Source organism: Spea bombifrons, chromosome 4 (genome assembly GCF_027358695.1).
Source record: "Spea bombifrons isolate aSpeBom1 chromosome 4, aSpeBom1.2.pri, whole genome shotgun sequence".
In the NCBI taxonomy this organism is placed as follows: Eukaryota; Metazoa; Chordata; class Amphibia; order Anura; family Pelobatidae; genus Spea; species Spea bombifrons.
The window spans coordinates 23,638,194-23,658,976 of record NC_071090.1 but is presented as its reverse complement, the minus strand read 5'-3'; the positions used below and the strand labels follow the sequence as shown (position 1 = coordinate 23,658,976).

General features: G+C 38.0%; 1 protein-coding gene across 1 annotated transcript in view; it reads left to right on the top strand.

Annotated features, from left to right (window-relative positions):
- Positions 1-20,783, top strand: part of TENM2 (teneurin transmembrane protein 2) — a 418,814-nt gene that overhangs the window by 316,073 nt on the left and 81,958 nt on the right. The gene's annotated exons all lie outside the window — the stretch shown is intronic.

The window sequence follows — 20,783 nt, the reverse complement described above, 5'->3', positions numbered from 1 at the left end:
CAAATGATAATTATTGGAGACTAAAATTTTAAATGATTGTTATCAATATATATAAACCTTATTTTTAAATTAAAGAAATATACTCTCCATGGCTGTTACATTTTACATGTTAGTAGACTAGCTAAGAACTAATAAGGCTTTCATATTGCCCATGTATCTAGATGACATAGAAATTATTTGTGGATGACATCGTTTTATGAAGGACAGATCGTGTCAGACTAATTGCGCTCTATGAAGAAATTAGTAAAAATATATAATCGTCTTTCAGTGGATGTGTTTTTGTAAAAGCATTTGATCCAGCTCAAGTTTCTCATAAAAGAAACTGTACAAATTAAAAGATGTAGGCTTACGCAAACTTCTTCAAGTGGATAAAGTGCTAAGTGAGGTTCCTCAGGGTTCTGTCCTAGGTCCGCTGCTTTTTAACCCAGGGCTCGACAAATCCCAGGCGCCAGGTCGCCATGGCGACACAGAATTTTGTCCTGGCGCCTAGGTTTTGTCAGCCTCTTACATCCAGAAAAAATTGTGGATGTAAGAGGCTGAGTCACCACACGGGGGCGCTGCTGCTGCTGTCTGCCCAGGAGTCTGGGCAGACAGCACAGCCACTCCGAGCCCGCCCCCGAGCCTGAGATCACTCCCACGGAGTGATCCTGCAGGCTGAAAACGCGGTTGCTGCAAAACCAGCAATCGTGTTTTCAACTGCCACAGGCAGCTTCAGGGAAGGGGGTTGTGTGTTGATTGGGTCCCCACACAAGTGTGGGGACCTGACACAACACCCCCCTGCTGCCTGATCGCTCCATGAGAGCGACAGTGCAGCGTTAACCCCTTCAATGCCGCGTTTAGGGGTTAATTCCCGCTTTGTACGGGGCTCTGCTGCTGGTGGTCTGCCTGGAAGCCCAGGCAGACCAGCAACAGCAAAAATGAGCCCCCACAAGCCCTTTGATGATTCCTGTAGGCATGGAAGCCTACAGCAGTCATCAAAGAGACTCCCCCCTGCAATGGCTGGTCTATAGACCAGCAATTGAGTCCCAGCTGCCAGAGGCAGCTTCAGGGACAGGGGAGAGGGTTCTTCGGTCTCCACATGAGTGTGGAGACCAACCCCAACACCCCCCTGCTACCTGAGAGCGACAGTGCAGTGTTAACCCCTTCAATGCCACAATTGTGTACGACACATTCGTGGCATTGCAGGGGTTAACATTTGTCCCCACAAACTTGTGGGGACTAAATATCAGTCAATGCTGTGCTCCAATGGAATATCAGCATCGAAGGAGTTAAAAAAAAAAACAGCACTGACCTGAAAGTCCAGGGTGCTTCCAGGTCAAACGCTGTGAGTTTAGTAAGTGGGCCGGTGATGATCAGATCACTCCTGACCAACTGTTGGTTTAAAAACATCCTGGCTCCTAACTTTTTTACCTGGTGCCTAGATTCACAACAAATTTGTCAAGCCCTGTTTTAACCCCTTAATGACAAAGCCTGTACATGTTCGGGCTCAAAATGCATTGTTTTCAATGGGTTTAGGGACCGCCCATTGTCCTTAAGGGGTTAATGTCTTTATTAATGATCTAGCAGTGGGCACTAAAAGCTACTTATCGTTGTTTGTAGATGACACGACATTGGTTAAGGTGATACAGTCTGAACTAGATGTTACTTTCCTGGGATTTGGTCAAATTGGAGCGATTTGCAGCCTAGTGGAAGATGAGATTTAATGTTGACAAATGCAAAGTTATACATTTTGAGAAAATAAATAGATTTGCAAATTATATGTGAAGGACTTAGACGATAAAGTTAGTAACTGTGTTCAATGTCATACGGCTGCTGTAAGTTATTGTTTATATCATTTTGCCACGAAGTAAGTCAATGGTAAGACTCCATCTTCAATATATAGTGCAAGTCTTGGCACCTGTTTAGAAATTCCCAGAAAAAAAGGGTCGCAATTGATAGGTTGATGCCATAGACACCCAAAAGTCACTATGATATTTTCATGTTATAAAACCTTTAGAGCAAAGAACAAAATAATAGTTCAGCTAACGTTTATTTGCTTAACATACTAGAGAGTACAATTAATGTTTAACAAACTGGAAAAGCACCTTTAGCGTAGCTAACTGCACTGCTACGGCTTAGGTGGCCGGTGGAATAAAATACTAAAATACCAAGGAGTATGCTGTCGGGGCAAACATTATTTTTTTGGGATACAAACACAAAACCACAACTCTTGAGCTTACCTCCAATGCTTCTAAAAGTGGCTTAGCTACTTAAAAGTGTGCAACTCAGCTTCTTATGGAACGGTTCAATGAAAATATTAATTTTCTCAATTTTTCCACTTCTTTTATCAAACTAAAATGGCAGCAAGGCAAATGAAACAGCGGAGCGTGGATATGTTTAAAACATAAACTCATTTTAGCTTTGATACATTTACTTTTAACAAAAGCTGCTCAATAAATATTTTATAGATCTCCACTCCCAACTTTTGCCTTTTGTAAAATGTGAAGAATGGAAAATGATCAAAGAATGCCTCATTAAAATATTTAAGTCTTTTGATCTAACTAGATATTGGGTTAATGGAAGGATTTGCAAGTTGAAACATTTGCAGTCACGGAGAAGTGTAAGAAGATGGTTAATGTATGCACAGCAGCATGCAGTCGTGCGACTATAAAGTGATCACGTGTCTTACATCCAAACCATGATGTTTTCTTTAACACATATTTAATTTTTGATAATTATCACCCTAATACACAATGGATTCCACAGAGGCAACACAGTTGCAATGATCCATACTAATATATTAATGCATTTTTGCAAAAACCAGTGTCAAAGGTGTTTTACTCTTACGCACATGCATACATTGTGGGCCACTTTGGCATCAGACTACTTCCTGCCCTCTTCAGTAATGGTTAATCCATCTCTGAATATCAAGCACTGGCAGAAGTCATGGCAAAGTTTAGAAGACGTTACAAAAACTTGGCTATATAAGTCCAGAGCCATTTCTCTGAAACAAGAAAAACTTTCCAGGGGCTACTGAAAGCATTCCTGAAGAGTTGACAATACTTGGCGGCCATGTTGTATTTGCTTTGCTGACAAAGATTCCTTTACAGTTCATGGGTATTCTTATATAGGAATATGTTTCAGATGTCCCTGTATACCAGTTTTGTGCAGCTTTCCAATAACAATATCTATATTTATTAAACCGAGGTTTCATTTCGTACCTCACTGAAGTTCAATGCAGTTGATGTAAAGCATGTATTTGCGTATTATACTAGGTTTAGAGGATGGAGTGTTCCTTTAAGACACCTGCGCCTTAACAAGGCAGTTCTGATTTTGTTTCTATGGTTGTCACAGTAGATCATAATATCACATCTCAGGAGACCAGGACTCACAAGTGAAGAGGGAATCTATTTCCACACATTATTCAGTTTTTCACACCTATGAGGAAAAGCTGGACATTTAGTCTTATGGGATGTGTCCTGTTTTCCGTTACAAAATATGTATTTCTAGAAAAATAAATAGGATGTTGTTTTCAAATGTAACAAACTACCCCAAAAAAACAACAATAAAAAAACATAAACCAAACTGTGTTGTGTGGCAAATAATATTTGTCTTATTTTGCTTGATGGCGGAGATGAGGCCCACCTAGCAATATAGATATATATAGATAGATATATATATAGATATATAGGTATGCCGCAGATTAAAATATATGACGGTAAAAATTGAATAATATCTTCAGGTACTGTTGGAATAAGCCATACTAAATCAATAGCCAAGGAATCACAGTGCAGCCAGCACACCTTCCCAGATGTGGATAATGTTTAATGACAACATGAGCATGTATTACATTGTATTTCATCAGTATCAGGCATTGTGTATATTTTTGGAATCCTCTCTAAATAAATTGCATTATCATTATGAGTTAGTTCGCTGGTATCAGAAACTAAGCGCTGACACTGGCTTAATAGTTGAAACTTAGCTATCAACTATTAAGCCAGTATCACAACCTCATGCTGACGAGTCCCATGAAGGACGAAACAGCTGTCCATGAGTGGTGATCTGGCTACTGCACCTCTTACCCGAGATTTGTCGAGCAACAGGCTGTCTTGTACAGCGGGCAATTACTTTCAAGGGATCCATGTATAAAGTGGATATAGAGGCAAAGGTGATAATTGTTGACCTTATTTGCATGTCCCTACCCAGAATCCTTTGTGGTTGTGGCAGCACCGTGAGATTTCTGAGGGAAAAACAAGCCTTCTGGGTTGTCTGGTGTTTGTAGATGAGTGTTTAACAATACTTCTACTACCCCTTAAATTTAAATGGAAGGGTTTCCATCACCTTTACCTACCATAACTTATGTAATGGTATATATATGTATATATACCGGTATATAATATTTTGAGGAATCTCCTTTCTGTGGATTTACAAATGGGGCTATTTTTATTATAATAAAGTAGCTTCGGGACAGTAGCTCAATCTTGTCTTTGTTAAATTATTTTTCTATATTTCTTATTTTTTTTCTAAAGAAACATTAGTTGATGAATGGGGGCCAACACAAATTCATTCATAGTAGTAATAACAATACTGTTCTGATCACATACTTACAAGTGTCATAATAATTTGCTCTGCTCACCTCAGGAAGGCAAATACATGAAGTTGAGTGTCACCATGCCATCCGTCTGGTGTAATTTGTTTAATCGATATTCCTAAGTGCATACATTTTTCTTTATATGAAACGATAAAAGGAAACAATATCCTTCTGTATTACCCGAACAATCCCACACAGAACAATCCTAGAGAAAAAGATAAGGAATTGTGAACTTAAACCGGTTTCTGTTAATGATCAAACTTGAAGCATATCAACTTCATATATACGGGCCTAGTCTTCTTAACGAGTCAAGGTTCTCTTTGTTAAATCCACCATGTGTGAAGACGTATTATCCAACTGAATTGCCCCCTAACTTAGACTAATAAACCTAAAATTGTTTTTATTGCTCCCCTTTGCAATCTGTTTGTTCCGTGGAGCGTGGTCCACATTTTACAATCGGGATTCTAGTGAATCCTGTTGTGCTGTCTCATTAGTTACCAGAAAGCTTTCAGTGAATCCCAGATGTTTGACTGAGAGAAAAAGCCTGCATTTCTCAAGCATTGTTTGTTTAATGGCAACCATAACCCCCTCCTAAACATACTGATTCTCTTCGCTTTTATTACGGAGTGCATATTAAAAGGCTTTGGGTTTACCAAGTTTTGTAAATAGGGAGCTATATTTCTGAGAAACTGCCAATCAATGTCATGGCTTATTACATTCTTGCTAATCCCTCTGTATATTCAGTTTTTATACACAATCTTTAACAGTCTAAGGCACTGAAACTCAATCAACAGACAATAGCAAAGAGACTTAGCCTTTTTATTGTAAAAGAAAAGGTAGACAGTGGAAAATAATTGCAAGAAACCTTCTCGGCCAATATGGAATACAAATAACCTTTAAAAAAAAGTATTATAAGACTTTGATAACCACATTTTTGAGAATTTACTTAAATCCATGGTAAATATAATCAGGAATGGATAAACCGCATAGTAAATAAGAAGAGTTGCGTATCACTGATCTGATGGGGCATGCGGAATTTCCACACTACAAAAATACAAAAAATATTGCAGCACAAAAGCTATAAAAAGCATATTTGTTCATTGAGAGTATAAAAAAGAAATAGTATTAGAGGCTCATCAAATGAATGAAATCAATCTAAGCGTACATATTGGAGTAACAAGGTTCATTTCGGTTCTTTGTGAAATGCCAATAAACTCATCAGACTGACAAACTTCATGTGCAGCCACACTTAATATACAAAGTATGTTTTTTATACCTCGGGTAGCACAATATTTTAGTATTTTTGTTATTTTGATCCAGTAGTTGTCTGGTGCTACTCTGAGACGTGTTCTATCATGTCAGAGCCAAACTGGAGACTTAAGTCAGCGGTGGCACTTTAAGGCCAGCTGCTGATAAAATAACAAACCCACCGCATCTACTGGATACACACAGCTGTATGCCACACTTTTAAAGCATACGGCAGCAATTATCTAGCTGGCTGCCGCACACTAAAGAGCGGGATCTGGAACAATAATGATACATGGGAGGGAACATTGAGTTTGCCCGATGGCCGGTACAGGCCTGCATCATTTTATATCTTAAAATAAGGTCCAACTTAAAAAGAGGGGCACTAGTCAAAAAGGTTTGCAGGGGTGGGGTGACACTATTCAGGTCTCTAAATATATACCCCTGATGAATAACGTATGCATTTCCTAGCCTGGGAATATAATGACCTGAAAAAAAGAGAAAAATAAGAATGTGTAGCCTTTTCTCTGAAAACATGGTGCCGTTAAAGTCAATCGAAATGAAGCAGCTTGCTATCTTTTTTTAAGGCTTTTTGGTGATTCAGCAGCAATTTTCAAGATCAACCGACTTCCTCTTTCTGATTCACGTTCTGTTAATTTATCTTAAACACTGACCCAGAAGCCAGGTGATCGTCTGTGATTTATGGAGACTTTGAGTGAAATCCCATGTATAATGATGACACACATACCTAGTGGTGCAATGACAGCTTCCATAATAGATAATGCCATACTCCAAATATACACTTTTTATCTAGATTCTCATAATTCTAACTTACTCTGAGTTTTTTTTTTATAAGCATATTACATTAAATTTCTAATAGAGGGTGTGAAAAGTTAGGTTTCTTTCATTGGTCACCCAGTGGTGGCCAGCTAGGATCATGGACGTTGCAGTTCAACTAATGTTGGTGAGTTATTTAATGTCCCACATAGAAGAACATTTTAATACATTTGTTTAGTCATTTTGAAAAAAGCAGAACTGAGACACAGTTAGCCAAACTTTTTTCTATTATTTAAATGTTCAGAGATGAAACAGCAAATCACATGACAAAATGAATTAAGATTGATCAACTTCTTAAGATAGAGAGATACAGGATGCCCGCTAACAGATGCAATCATACAAAAGACTCCAGAGACAATCCAATAATATAAAACTTGCATAGAACTGTACTCGATGACAAAAGTGTATATTAAACCAGACGCTTTCTTTATGTTTTGTTTATGACATTTGATTGTTTCCTGTGTTATACAGTGTGATAAAGTGCTGTTTTGGATTATATAAAGATAGCTGGAAGGCCAAGCAATGTAAAAGCAATTTGTATCTCCAAAACAACCAGAGATAAATAAGAATTAAGAAGAAGAATGCATGAAGAAATATATTATAGATCACTCACTTTTATAATTGCACAGTGTAGTTTTGAGTCTGATCTCTGAAAAGGTGTAAGGCCCATTACATAAAAAGATGTATATAATTAGAACTTCGAACATATTACGTTTTAATGCATCTGCTCAATCTGACATGGCAGACTGACATATGTGATGAGATTTTCTGGAGGCTCCTTGAATCAGAGCTGATCATTGAGTCTGCAGTATGGTCTTTGGGGAAGTGCTTTTTGGGGTCCACTGATTCCCTGTCTCTATCTTTGCCAATGCTCTTCTCTTTTTTTTTTAGTCTATTACGGGTTAGCCATGCCCCCATATCCCTTTAGCTCTGTGTCCCAAAGTAACTCCACACCTAAGGAGCTGGAGGAAGAACACCCTGGGGCATCAGCTCCTAGGGGAAATTCATCGGTATAACAATTGGACATTGGAAAGTGTGTAATGCGGAAACACTGCTTCTCTTCAAAACGCACTTTTATTTTTCTATGTTGATTGGCACTGTCTGCATATACTACAAGAAGAGTAGTCTTTCCCAGAGAAATCATAGATTTGCATGCTAGACTACGAAGTATAGGGGTCTCAGACACAAGCAGCTGCAAGGGACTTTTAAATGTATTGAGCATTTGCCACCTAGCCTCCTGGCTACAGTAGCGGGTTTAGAGAACACTACATATCATCTCCATGACAAGTGTGAGAGAGTGAGCATGTCAGAAAGAGAAATGGACCAGTACATTAAAAGAAGATAAAACATTGCAACCCCTGTATATTTGGACCTAGTAAACAATACCTTATGGTTCACAACAAATCCTTCCCCATTAAATTAATATATATTTAATGCGATATGTATACATTTGAATGTGCTCATAATAGTTTTCTGCCTCTTTATTATTAGGTTTCTTGTTATTTTAAGTCATTCTCTAATGTCTGCTGGGACTTTTTTTCATGACCTTGTTTCGAGCCAATCAGTTTTTGTTCCTTTATCTTTTTCACATCTTGTCTGAAATTGCTGACTATGCTACCCCTGGTTTGTGTAATTCGATTGTATCTCTTAGGAGCCAATAACAGGCTTATCCTAATAACCTAATTGATATATGTAATGCATCACTCATTCCTTGGGAATTCGATTAGTGACTTTCAGAAAAGTCGGCTTTTCATCCTGCAAATGTATAGATATAAAATTATTTTTTCTTACTAGTTTGGAGAGGCTACCTTTTCTGCAATTGCTTTTTGCATATATGCATGTGATGTGTGTAAAAGTGACACCAGCTAAAATAAAAGCAGAAGAAATCTTCCATAAGCTGTAACTTGTGTGTTGATGGCTTCCCTCTTTTTATCAAAGCAATGTCACTTGTGTCAATAGCAGCTTTCAGCAATAGCAAAGTGTCCCTGTCTCTGCAGTGTCCTGTGAAGCTGGAAGGGAGGCTGTGATATTTGCACACACTCACTCTAACCCTTATACATAAATACATATATACACACACTTTCTCTCCCACTTACACCACTCCCCCCGCCCCTGTAACACCATACACTGATACACAATCATGCTAACATTATATACTAATGCCCACACATAGACACATGCTAACACCATATACCAACACATTCATACTTACACCTTACACTAACACAAACGCACTCTTAACACCATACAGCAACATGGGTGCATGTAAAGTGGGAGCATGGACCTACAATTGGGCTAAGGCAGGAAGCAGTGGGCAGCCTCAAATATCCAAAGTTGAAGTACACTTGAGCCTTGGAGTCGGAATATTTGCTGTCCACCAGAACAGTTGGGCTTCGGCCCCCTTAGCTTACCCCTAGCGACGCTCCTGTCAATTTGTCTGTAGAGAAAGAAGACCACATTTTCCTAGTAGTTCAATATTAAGCTGTGAGTTCAACAACATTTCACATTTTATTTTCACAATATCCATGGTCCCTTTCCCAGCACACCAAAGGACATCTGAGATCATCTAGCAATATGTGGGTGACATTGTGACAAACACCCCACCTTCTATTTTTTGCATGTGCCGTGCACAATTCATTCATTGTACTTGAAGCACCGCTGGCAGGCGACAGCCATAATAATCAGGATATCTGCTGAGATAAAAGCCCAGTTGTCAGGACTGTTCCAGCAGATCTGGGACTTTTGCCAGATTCTGATTATGATCTGATGTCCCAAAGCGGACAGTTTTGCGCACTCAAGTTTTGATTATATAAATGTGTACATTATACATTGACTACTTGCCTATATTATATTTTTGAGTTGTTAACTGGTTTGGACCACATAGAAAGCTGGAGTTATATTTTCGACGCAGAAACACATTTCCTTCTTCCCTGCTGAATAACCCAGTGTCTGTGCAGCACATTGCTGCCAAAGTGTTCAGCAAGGTTGACAAGAAGTCGTTTTGCATCCCATGTTTTGTTCTACTTGAGCATGTGCAACTCTCATGCTGATGCAGGTGTAACAATTTTGATGCAAAATACTATTCTGGTACAAATCATATTCTTGAGCAAATGTTCTCCTTTTTTATTTGTTTTTGCCAAAATCCCAAACTCGGAACATGTGTCTTTGGGGGATTGACAGGTGAATTTCTCCTCCCTGAATAATCTTTTGCAAAGCCATAGTCTTATTTTTCTACACTTCACTACCACATCTAACAGTTTGCATTTGAAAATGTCATGGCAGGTCAAGTAAGAGACAGAAAATAAAGTGCTATAAAAACACGTTCCTCTTGTCCCTTTACCTCCCAAGAGAACTATACGCTGAGCCCAGAAGTGTCTTTTCAACTTGCTGTATTAGGCAGGAACTGAATAGATGATGGCAACATACTGCAGGAACAGACTTTTCCGGCTACATTCTGCTATTCCCTGAAGTAATGAAAACAAGGCTCTTAATCTGTACTGATGTTTCCTTGACTTCAGATGAGCCGCAGTCATCTGTGATATGTTATTTAGTCTGTGTGGTCTGAATATATGCGTCAACATTATGCAATCTCATTCTTTCCGCTTTCATCTTACAGCCTCATGTTTTTTAGGATAATTTATTGACCAGAAATACAAAGAAAACAAGATAATAATAATTGTGAAGTTTTGTTTGTCATAGGCTGAATTCATTAACATAGTTATATACAAAGCCAGTTGATATAATCTGTTTACGAGAAGGGATTCTAGTACAAAAGTAATCTTATCAACATAGTAACCAATGTTTCAAATGATCGGGCTATCCCATTCATTGCTGCGGTGATAGAACCTTCAAAAGTTTTGCCTCAGAATTGCTCTTTATTAAAACCCTGCAATGTTTTTCAAAAGCAGAGCTCTTCTAACACACTAAAGAGAAGAATTTTGAATTCTTAGGATCCTCCAATATTCGTTGTTTCTTCAAGGACTTTAAACTCTTCCCTATAACTAAAGCGCTGAGAAGATTCCATGGCTACGGTCATACAGTGACATGGACTGTGACTGGTCATGTTACCCTACCAGAAATCATATATAACATTATCATATTTTATTTAGAAAGCGCCAACGATTTACTCAGCGCTTCGTACAATACATATACTCAGTGTATATGACAAAACTAGAACTGGCAAACTAAGAGAAACCGATACATTAGGTAAAGGGTCCCCAGCTTTTAGCAAACTTTCATGATGGCGGCCGTGAAGGGATATAAATATGTTGCGCAATAAGGTTATACTCTGGTTTAGCACAGCTAGCACTTTTCCTTGTAGTGCGCATGTATAACAATGCATACATTCTTGGTCATTCTTGTGCACTTGCTCAAAAACTCTTATTATTACAAGTTACCAGTTATAATGAAGCTGTTTGGTTCTGTTTTTGGTTAACACTATGTGATTCAGGAACATATGTTGAGTACTAACCGGACTCTTACTCTATACATCAGACGTTTAATGCATCTAAATGTGTAGATGTAGTTGTTATACATGTCCTGTTGTGCTCCCAGATCTTTGTAAATGAATCAAAGGGAGAGACATATACAAACCGAGTCCAGAGGCAAAGGTCCCATCAGGGGGCATGTAGTCAATATGTGATAGACCCAGTAGATTGTACAAACATCTCAGCATTTCAGATGGCAAAGTTTGATATCCTGGGTTTAAAGATTTCAGAATGCCATGTGTATAATACATCAGATAAAATGGCTTATTGACATTGTTACATAGATTGTAAGACTCAAGAGAAATCCATTTCGTTGTTTCAAGTCATGTTCTGGTTTGTTCCATAATAAGGCAAACAACCACGTTTCATTGAACCTAAGTAGAATGTATCTCACTTTTAAATAAAAGAGATTGTAAAATGTCTCTGTTTTATCACCCCAACCCCAAGCTAAGTAACGCATAGGCGAAAATTTGTCAAACGTTGCCAAAAATGGGTGGCATGTGATGAAAAATGGGTCGGATTGGGCTACTTCCTCCTTGCTTCTTTTAAATTCTAGTCAACCCAATGGATTCTAGTTTACCTAATGGTAAATTCGACCCAGATGTAAGCTGCAAACATACATTTTAATGTCAAATTGATCTTTTTTTCCATTTTAACATGAAAGTAAAACAGTTAAATGAAGGGTATTCTCAGAAAACACTGCCTAAGATTTAATGCAAAAAATCAAGAAATCAGCTCAAGCATACGGAGGGTTAAATAATGTTTGCTGCAATCCAAATGTCACTGAGTGAAAAAAAACCACAAGGAGAAAGAAAAATGTCAATTCTGTGCATTTTGGCTGCAGTGTTTTCTCTTAGCACTGGGAATGAATTCAAAACTGCTGTTTTACTGTTGTTCAAGGCTTTTATCCTCCTAAGCAACTAAATATTTCAGGGCAGAAAGAAATGTGTGAATGCTGTTGATTTCACAAAGCTGCTATCATCTCTTAACCCTATTCAGCACCAGATGGCCTGCCTCCTCTGGAAGTGAATGGGGTTAAGTGAAAAGTCCATTAAAACAGAACCATCACAAATTCCCATCTGCAAATAACTAAATAAGTAAATGCACACAACACAATTAGGCGGCGCCTCGGAAAACCCGCGCGTAGGAATTTCTCTGAAAATGTTAAAATACATTAGAAACCTCAAGAAAACTGCTAACCCAAACTTGACTAAGCTTTTGATTCATTTGTTTCAAAATAAATTTCCATTTTTCTAATTATAGCAGAGCAATGAAATTTAACTGCATAATGACAATGCTGAGTGCAGGCAACAAGGGACGGACAGGCATTAATTTTATTAAGTGAGCTGTATTTTTTTGGTGCTCAAAATGAAATAAAATATTTGCTTCCTAGTTCGTTTTACGGAATTGGACAAAGCAGCTCCACATAGTTTGCTTATCCAGCTATCCTAGATTATTTTTCTTTTTACTTATTACTAGCGTCCCTTCTTCTCATAGTGCAGGAACCCCTTCTCCGGCATTAAACACTACCATCATCAAGCTCACATTGTATTTATATAGTGCCAGCAGATTCTGTAGCTCTGTAATATATGTCAGTACAATCATTTTAAATCGTACACAATAACAAACTAGTACAAAAGGAGAATAGGGCCCAGTTCTTGCAAGCTTACAATGTAGGGGTAAGATGATTGTAGCTATATTGAAGTCCTGTCTATTCCCACCCATACTCAACCACTAACCCTGCCATTTGAAACACTGCAATTTCATTAGAACTCCATTATTTGTTGTATATGTGAGGTTCCTACAGGCAACTGCATCTTAAGTGTAGGCTCTATCTCTGTTTTACGGGGGCGTATTCTGGTAGATCTAGAGGAAGCAGACCATGGGCTTTACTTGGGGTCGATCAGCCTGGTAGCCACGGCACTAGTGCGCCACAGCTTTCAGTGGAACGGTTGGAGAGATCAAAGATCACCATTACAACTAGCCCAGTTGTACATGGAGACATGGAGGTCTGTGATAATCTTAGTGGCGTTGTTTCCTTGTGAACTAGTGAGTGCCAGGTTATGATGCTGTGTGCCTGTACAGCTTGATTGCTCTGTGGAGGGCAATTGGTGGCACTGCCCTGGGTCAGGCCTACGGAAGGGACCTCCACATATACAGCACTGCTCCCCATCTTTTACATTGCACTGCAGCATTTCTTGAATACTCATGTGTGTCTGCATATGTTTTTTTAAGGCAAGTTGTTATCCGTCTGCCCCTACAACAATACAGTCTACTTTGGGTCATTTTTTATGGCCCACTCTTTGAAAAGACATACCTCTAGTCAGAAAACCTTCCATTGCAGTTCTGTTTTCTTTATCCCTATTCCTAAATCTAAAAGTATTCCCACAGTGTTCTTCCATTGCCTTAGTTAAACTTAAACCAAAATAACCAACCAGGGGACGTTGTGACATTGTAGAAAGTATTAAAAAAAATAATTTCCGACCTATAAAAACCCCAGTAAAGTCTTTGAAATGTAAAATTTCAGCAGCCACAGTATTTAATATAGAACCTTAGATGTCCAGAAGGATTATAACGTAGCGCCTTTGATCATACCCTTTTCAAGTTTTTTTCCGGCTTCCTTCATTTTAAAAAGGATGCCATGGGCTCACATGTATGTTTTGAATTGTCTTTTTTTTATCTAGCAATTTAAATTGTATATCATGGGTTTTTCAGCTCTCTAGAATACTAAATGTAAAGAAAAACTAAAATTGTTTTTCCATAAATGTTAGCATACCTTTTCCCCCCTCATATATGAAACCTTGTTCAATTAAAGGAAGAGGCATACTCATAAAAGCTTAATTCCGTTGTTCATTCCTTTTCATCCTTTAATCCGTCTTGGATTGAATGCATGTTGAGTTAAATTCCAACCATCAATTAACTCGCTTTTTATTTCAGTTGTGTCTGTATTTTAAAATATGGGAAAGCATTTTGATTTTTACAACTTAATTGAAAGAGATTACGTTATTGCACAAACCGAGCCATTTTAATTTATAAAATGAAAAATATCTTTGCTGCCGCGCATAACGTATCGCAGATAGATTATTTGCAATAGTCTCTGCTATGCGTTCAGTGTTATAGAGTTTATATGCTCTCTGCCTTTTGCAATTTTTAAGAAACTAAACCTATGCAGCTCTTATTGGAACTATATATATTTAGATCTATATGCCTAAGAAACTGTTTTATTTGATGAAAAATGAATTAATAGAGCTTCTGCCTAGGTTTTCAACCTATATATTGTCATCAATACAACATCAACACTTGAAACTATAGAAATTGAGCATTTGTCTGCAGATGTACGTATGTAAAAATGTAACATACCGTATTTGCTCGATTATAAGACGACCCTGATTATAAGACGACCCCCCAAATCTTAATATTGATTTAGGAAAAAAAGAAAAAGCCTGAATATAAGACGACCCTATAGGAAAAAAGTTTTACCAGTAAATGTTAATTCATTTAAACACTTATTTTAATAAAAGGTATGCTTGAGAAAAATATTTTGGTTTTATTTCCTTCTATTTTCCAACCTGCCCCCCAGTTATGCACATCTGCCCCAGAAGTGCCTTATACCCCCTATATGCCACTGTGCCCTATGATATGCCTTTTAACCCTCTAAATGCCACAGTGCCCCATGATATGCCTTTTAACCCTATATGCCACTGTGCCCCATGATATGCCTTTTAACCCGATATGCCACTCTGGCACTTAGAGGGTTAAAAGGCATATTATGGGGAAGAGTGGCATTTAGGGAGGTTTAAGGCATTTCAGGAGGCAGAGTGGCATTAAAGGGATAAAAAGGCATTTCACAGAGCACTCTGCCTCCAGAAATGCCTTACACCCCCCATTTAACACTCCCCCTCCCTCCTCCAAACTTACCGGTGCTTCTGAGTTGGGGGGGCGCATACCACAGGAGGATCCAGGTCCCCTGCATCTGAGCCCCAGGTGCTTAGTCCGGGCAGCATGTAAAGCTCCACGCGAATCGCGTAGAGCTCTACACGCTGCCCGGACTAAGCACCGGGGACTCAGAAGCACCGGTAAGTTGGAGGGGGCATAACACAGGAGGATGCAGGTCCCCTGCATCTGGGTCCCCAGTGCTTAGTCCGGGAAGCGTGTAGAGCGTAGAGCTCTACACGCAGCCCGGACTAAGCACCGGGGACTCAGAAGCACCGGTAAGTTGGGGGGGGGGGGTTAACACAGGAGGATCCAGGTCCTCTGCATTGCTGCGGGGGATCTGGATCTTAGTCTCATAATCAGACCTATTTGAGGTCTGATTATAAGACGACCCTGATTATAAGACGAGGGGTATTTTTCAAAGCATTTGCTCTGGAAGAAACCTCGTCTTATAATCGAGCAAATACGGTAAATGGTAGCGGCAGATATTTGGCTTAATTCAGTTGTCTGACATTAATTTATTTTTTTTCCTATTGCAAAAATGATATTCAATTAACAGATATAAATTTATTCCCGGTAACAGAATGTGACTCATTGTTTAAAGTTATATCACTTCTTATGGCTTTATATTTTTTTACGGTTAAATCTACTGCTCAGGCTTAGCTATATACGTGACATTTCAAGGTCTTTGGAAGTCCTGGTGAGATAAAAATAAAAGTCCCAAACGTGTACTCAACCTGGGAAATGTTGCGGTTCATTTTGGCAGAATAATATATTTTTAATATCTGCTTAAAGTGTATGTAAAATGATTCTTGTTATGGATATGACAACCACCGCATATTTAAATTGTACAGAGTGGTGTGATATATAAGAGATTAATTAAGAATAATAATAATAATAATAATATAATACTAAGCAAAGTTCATTACAGTGGTTTTTTTTTTAGAAAGCAAAATAGTTCTCTGTCCTGATAATTGACAATTCTGGAATTAGCTTCATTGGAAATAAATCTAACCATGCATTTGGTCATATGGTAAAGGACTGTGTGCATAATCACAGTCCTTCCGCATTATAACAATGATAGCTTTGCAACATTTGGTGATGCTCAGTAGAGATTTATGAGATGGAACATTAAATATTGTAATGTATTTAAATGCAGTCTTTCTCTATATATCTATGTTCCTTGTCACCATCATTAGAATAGCATCTTATCTTTAGGGATCTTTGAGCATATGGAGCGATAAATAACATCACAGAATGGCTTCTCCTTCTCCACTGTCATTGGTTGTTTTTTTGTCTTTTCCAGGTTATATATATATATATATATATATATATATATATATATATATATAATGATTGTATCATACTTCATAGATCTTCCTTCATCTATATAAAGAAAAAAAAAATGTCACATACGCAGTAATGGTCCCTGGGAGTATGAAGAGAATTCTAGGCATATAAACTAAAATTACATGTTGGTGTTGTAAATAAGTTGCACGGATAACTGCACAATCATCAGAAAATACGGTGTTTAATGCACATGTTTCATCTTCGCACATGAATGTTATGTTCATTTGGGATACTTTAATATCCTATTAAACTTCTCTGTATTAAAATTAGAAGATGACACAATTTAGGTTCAAAATATCCTTTTTTTTTTTAATTTGTATGGATTCAACAGCACATTTCACCGTTGGAATTTGTCATCTTTTGTATTATTAGATAACAAGTAGCGTTCCTGGGAGACTTTCTAGAAAAACTGAGGTCGGTACTTTCCCTCAGATCCTTCTGGATTTAAGATTCTACCTCTGCGTTTGAAATAATGAATTCTCAGAAGAATGCAGTGTTTCCTATAATTAACAATCGAGCATGATTTGAAGGAAAAAAATAAAAAAATAATAAAAACATGAATTCAGTCGGGCCCCCGCTGCACAGTCAAATGGTTTGCTATGAATTATTAACCAGCCAGGCTATCGATAAGTGTCAGGTATTCCCAAACAAGGATGCATCATACCATTTCTTTTTTAATACTGCTTTGGATCCCGGTATGAACTACTACATCCTTGCTCAAAACATTAATCACAGAGCGGCAGAAAAGCTGTAAAAGCAGAATAAGACGGAGACACGCACAACATCTAAACTGCTTTATGTTCTGACCTATTGTGAGATATCAGTGCAGTAGAAAAGGGGGACGGGGAGTGGAATCTTTTTTTTTTTTTTTTTTTTACTGTTTCATTTCTGTATGAACCGATTTTTTGCTGCGCAATATCAGTAGCAATACTACTTACTACCATTCTCCAGTCGCAAGAGAGAAGCAGAAAAGATTTTACTCTACAATTTGCCATTGCATTTGTCAACCTTATTAACTGTAACTGTATTCATTGAGGATCTAAAAAATGTATCTATATATATATATATATATATATATATATATATATATATATATGTGTGTGTGTGTGTGTGTGTATTTTAACAAGTCATAGTCTAAAACTAGAGGCTCAGGAGCAATGTGCTATTTGCCTTCAGTACTGCCCTAGGTCAGACCCAAGGCAGTGCCACCAGCCTCCCTTCCACGCCATTATCCCTACTGCTCCTTTAATTAATGCTCCGAGCTGGGTAAAAAAGAAAAATGCAGACTATGTCAGCACGGCATAGTCCACCATACGGTTAATGGGTTGGTTGGGGAGAACAGTGATCACTGATCCAGTGAGCAGTGGCTCTGCAGGGAGCCCGATAACCATACCTGGGAATTTATGGGCTCAGGTACCTACCCTTGCGAGACACGGCCAGGACTGCCCACTAAGGTGTTCCAAAGAAACGTAATTGCAGCCCATTCTTCCTTATGTAAGACTCAGATCTTAATCAGGCCTTGATCTTATCTTAATGTCAGTGTAATGCCTATCCCATACATGTTTAAATTCCCTTACGGTATTACCCTCAACCACCTCTGATGGCGGACTGTTGCATTTATCTACTGCTCTCTCGGTGAAGTAATTGTTATTACTGGAATCGCGTTTCACTGAACTTAATAAACAAATATCTCTCTAAGCACATAACTACATCTACATTAAGCAGATGCTGAAGGACCTTACTGAGCTATAAGCCACCTGCCAGCGCATGGCAGTAAGCGTGACGCAGATTTTCTTTGTGTTCCATCATTATATAAGTTAAAAAAGAACCGTAGGAAAGCCATCAAGTCCCTTAGCTTTATATAAAAATAAATCCTGCATTTTTTGAAGAGGTAACTGCTTAATGTTTTTCACATTGGACCTTGAAACTCAAACAACAACAGGTTGCATAATGTATAGCACGCAATGAGGTATGTGTATTTAGATTTAATGATCAAACACTAAAGTACATATTAACAAAATATTCAGAGAATTCTGTGGTTTCTATAGTAATTATGTGAAATGGCTCAGGTTAAAAGCTCTGCAAGAAGAAGCCTTTTGAAGGCATTGATCTACCTTTCAGAAATCTTTCTTTTTTATTACAATAACAGTAAAATCAAGCATAATCACTTCCAACTTACATGGGGAACAACTCTTATGCTGTGAAGTTTTACACAATGAATTAAATCATTCCTAAACCATTTAAAGTGTCTTTGTAATAGGAAAATCTTTTTGAGGTGTTCTACTTACTCTGTGAGTCGCAGGTCTCATTGACTTGCCTTTCACACGGCATGTTTAAGAAACAATTAGGTTATGGACTAAAGCCTCTTTTGAGTGGGGAAGCTCAAACACGGGCTAATCACCGTAAAAGCTTAACACTTAAAAGGTATTTTACATACTTCCTTTTCAACAACCTAGAGTTGATTTCATTGAATTCTGTTTATTCTGGTGGTACATTTGGTTAATTAGGAGTAGAACACCTGCAAATATTATATAATCCCAATGGGGCATGTAGACAATGTAGATGGCTTGCCTGGTGTCACCTGCTTTACCCTTTTCCACTAATTTATGTTCTAATTGACTAGGGATACCAAACTTCTGACCCCTATCCTTACTTTTATCTAGTGAACTATGAGCCTACCTCACCAATAATCAACTAAAGTGGACAGAGGGTGCTCAATTTAATCCCTTCCCTCATAACATTGCACACTTAATTAAAATAGTATATATATATATGTTATAGCCCTTACCTACTCCCCATACTTCTTAATAGCCAGGTAGGTATAGACTTGGTATATCCCCATCACTGATCCAATGAGAGCTAGAATGTCCAGGAGTGAAAAGCACTGCTAACCCTTCTCCTACATCCTACGCTTCCAAAAGTTGAACGTGATTGGATCAAAAAAGTAATTTTCCACTTATATGTACTTCTCTGTCGTTGACTTTTAGTCCATGTCTTACGAGGCCGATCTGGAAAAAAATCATCACAGTTATTATACCTCAAGGACATTAGTTATTCATGGGCTTCTCCGACACACAGTGTTGGGAAAGGCTGGGGAACGTATATGAAAAAGATAGGGTCCTATGGAACCACTTTTTAATTGTGTTAGGAGATGCAATTTAAAACCACCAGCTAAGTTGTAGTATGATTAACTGGTAGAATTATTCTTTCTTTCGCGCTCTTTAGAAATCAGTATTAAATTTTCTGTTGAAAAGAAACGTATGCACATGTATGTATGCAGAACGTATTTGCTGTACTGAGTACTATCATCTTATCAAATTAGAATACATAGCAAAGAAGTGGAACCCTAGACCCTGGCAGTACCAGAAACTACTTTCGACCAAATAAGTATCAACTACTCCTTACATATTCAGGCTAATAATGTAAGATTTTAAATGTTTATTGAAAATTGGTTATCAAAGTAAAGACGGCAACTGAATATAATGATTTCACAGACTTTTATGAGAATTTACCTTAACATAAAACAGCAAGGTGGACATTTTTTATCTTGGATACTGCATTATTTGAGTGTCAGAAGTGTCTTGAAATGTGCCAGTAAGACAGACTTTTGTTTACTGCATTTTCATGCAGCCTTTAACTTGATTTGCAGTTATATACAGAGTGAATGACGTTCATAGATGAGTGTAGATAAAATACATGTAAGCCTTTATGTTACTTGATTGCGTTTCAACAACAAAAAAAATCTGCATGCTTGAGTTATAGTTGTTTCAGAAATCAGATTTTTTTTTTCCGGCAAATATTGTGTTTCAAATTATTTGAACCGGACACTAGAAGGCAAGCGGATGATTTAATAAGGGCTGTATAATAATAGTAGTTCATAAACCTAGACTTGATAAGCACATAAATAAATGCGGAATCCTGAATTTAAATGACCTCTTGAACTCTCCATAACATGCGTTTCATAGACACAATAACAAATTTATTAGCCTATACAGTCCCTCGTATTTTCTCTTTTTATTGCCAAGTTTTTCACTGCACCACATTGTCATTTGTCTCTATCTGCAAACTGCAGGCACCAGCATCCCAGCGTCATAATTATTTATAATTATCAAATCCGGTTCCCGCTAGGCTCAAAATACATGTGAAGTTGCAAATAAAAAACTCAGACGGTTAAACCGGGAAGGGGTCTGCACATTCTGCAAAATAATATTCTCTTAGGGGCTGAATGCATTGTCGCCTATGCCGTCACTCGGTTTATAATAATGGAGGCTAGTAAAGTGCTAATTGGTCTCTAGAAAGTGAGCTTACTTTGTAGCGAGTGGTTAAGCAATCAAACAGTTAAAACAGGACCCTGTTTTAAA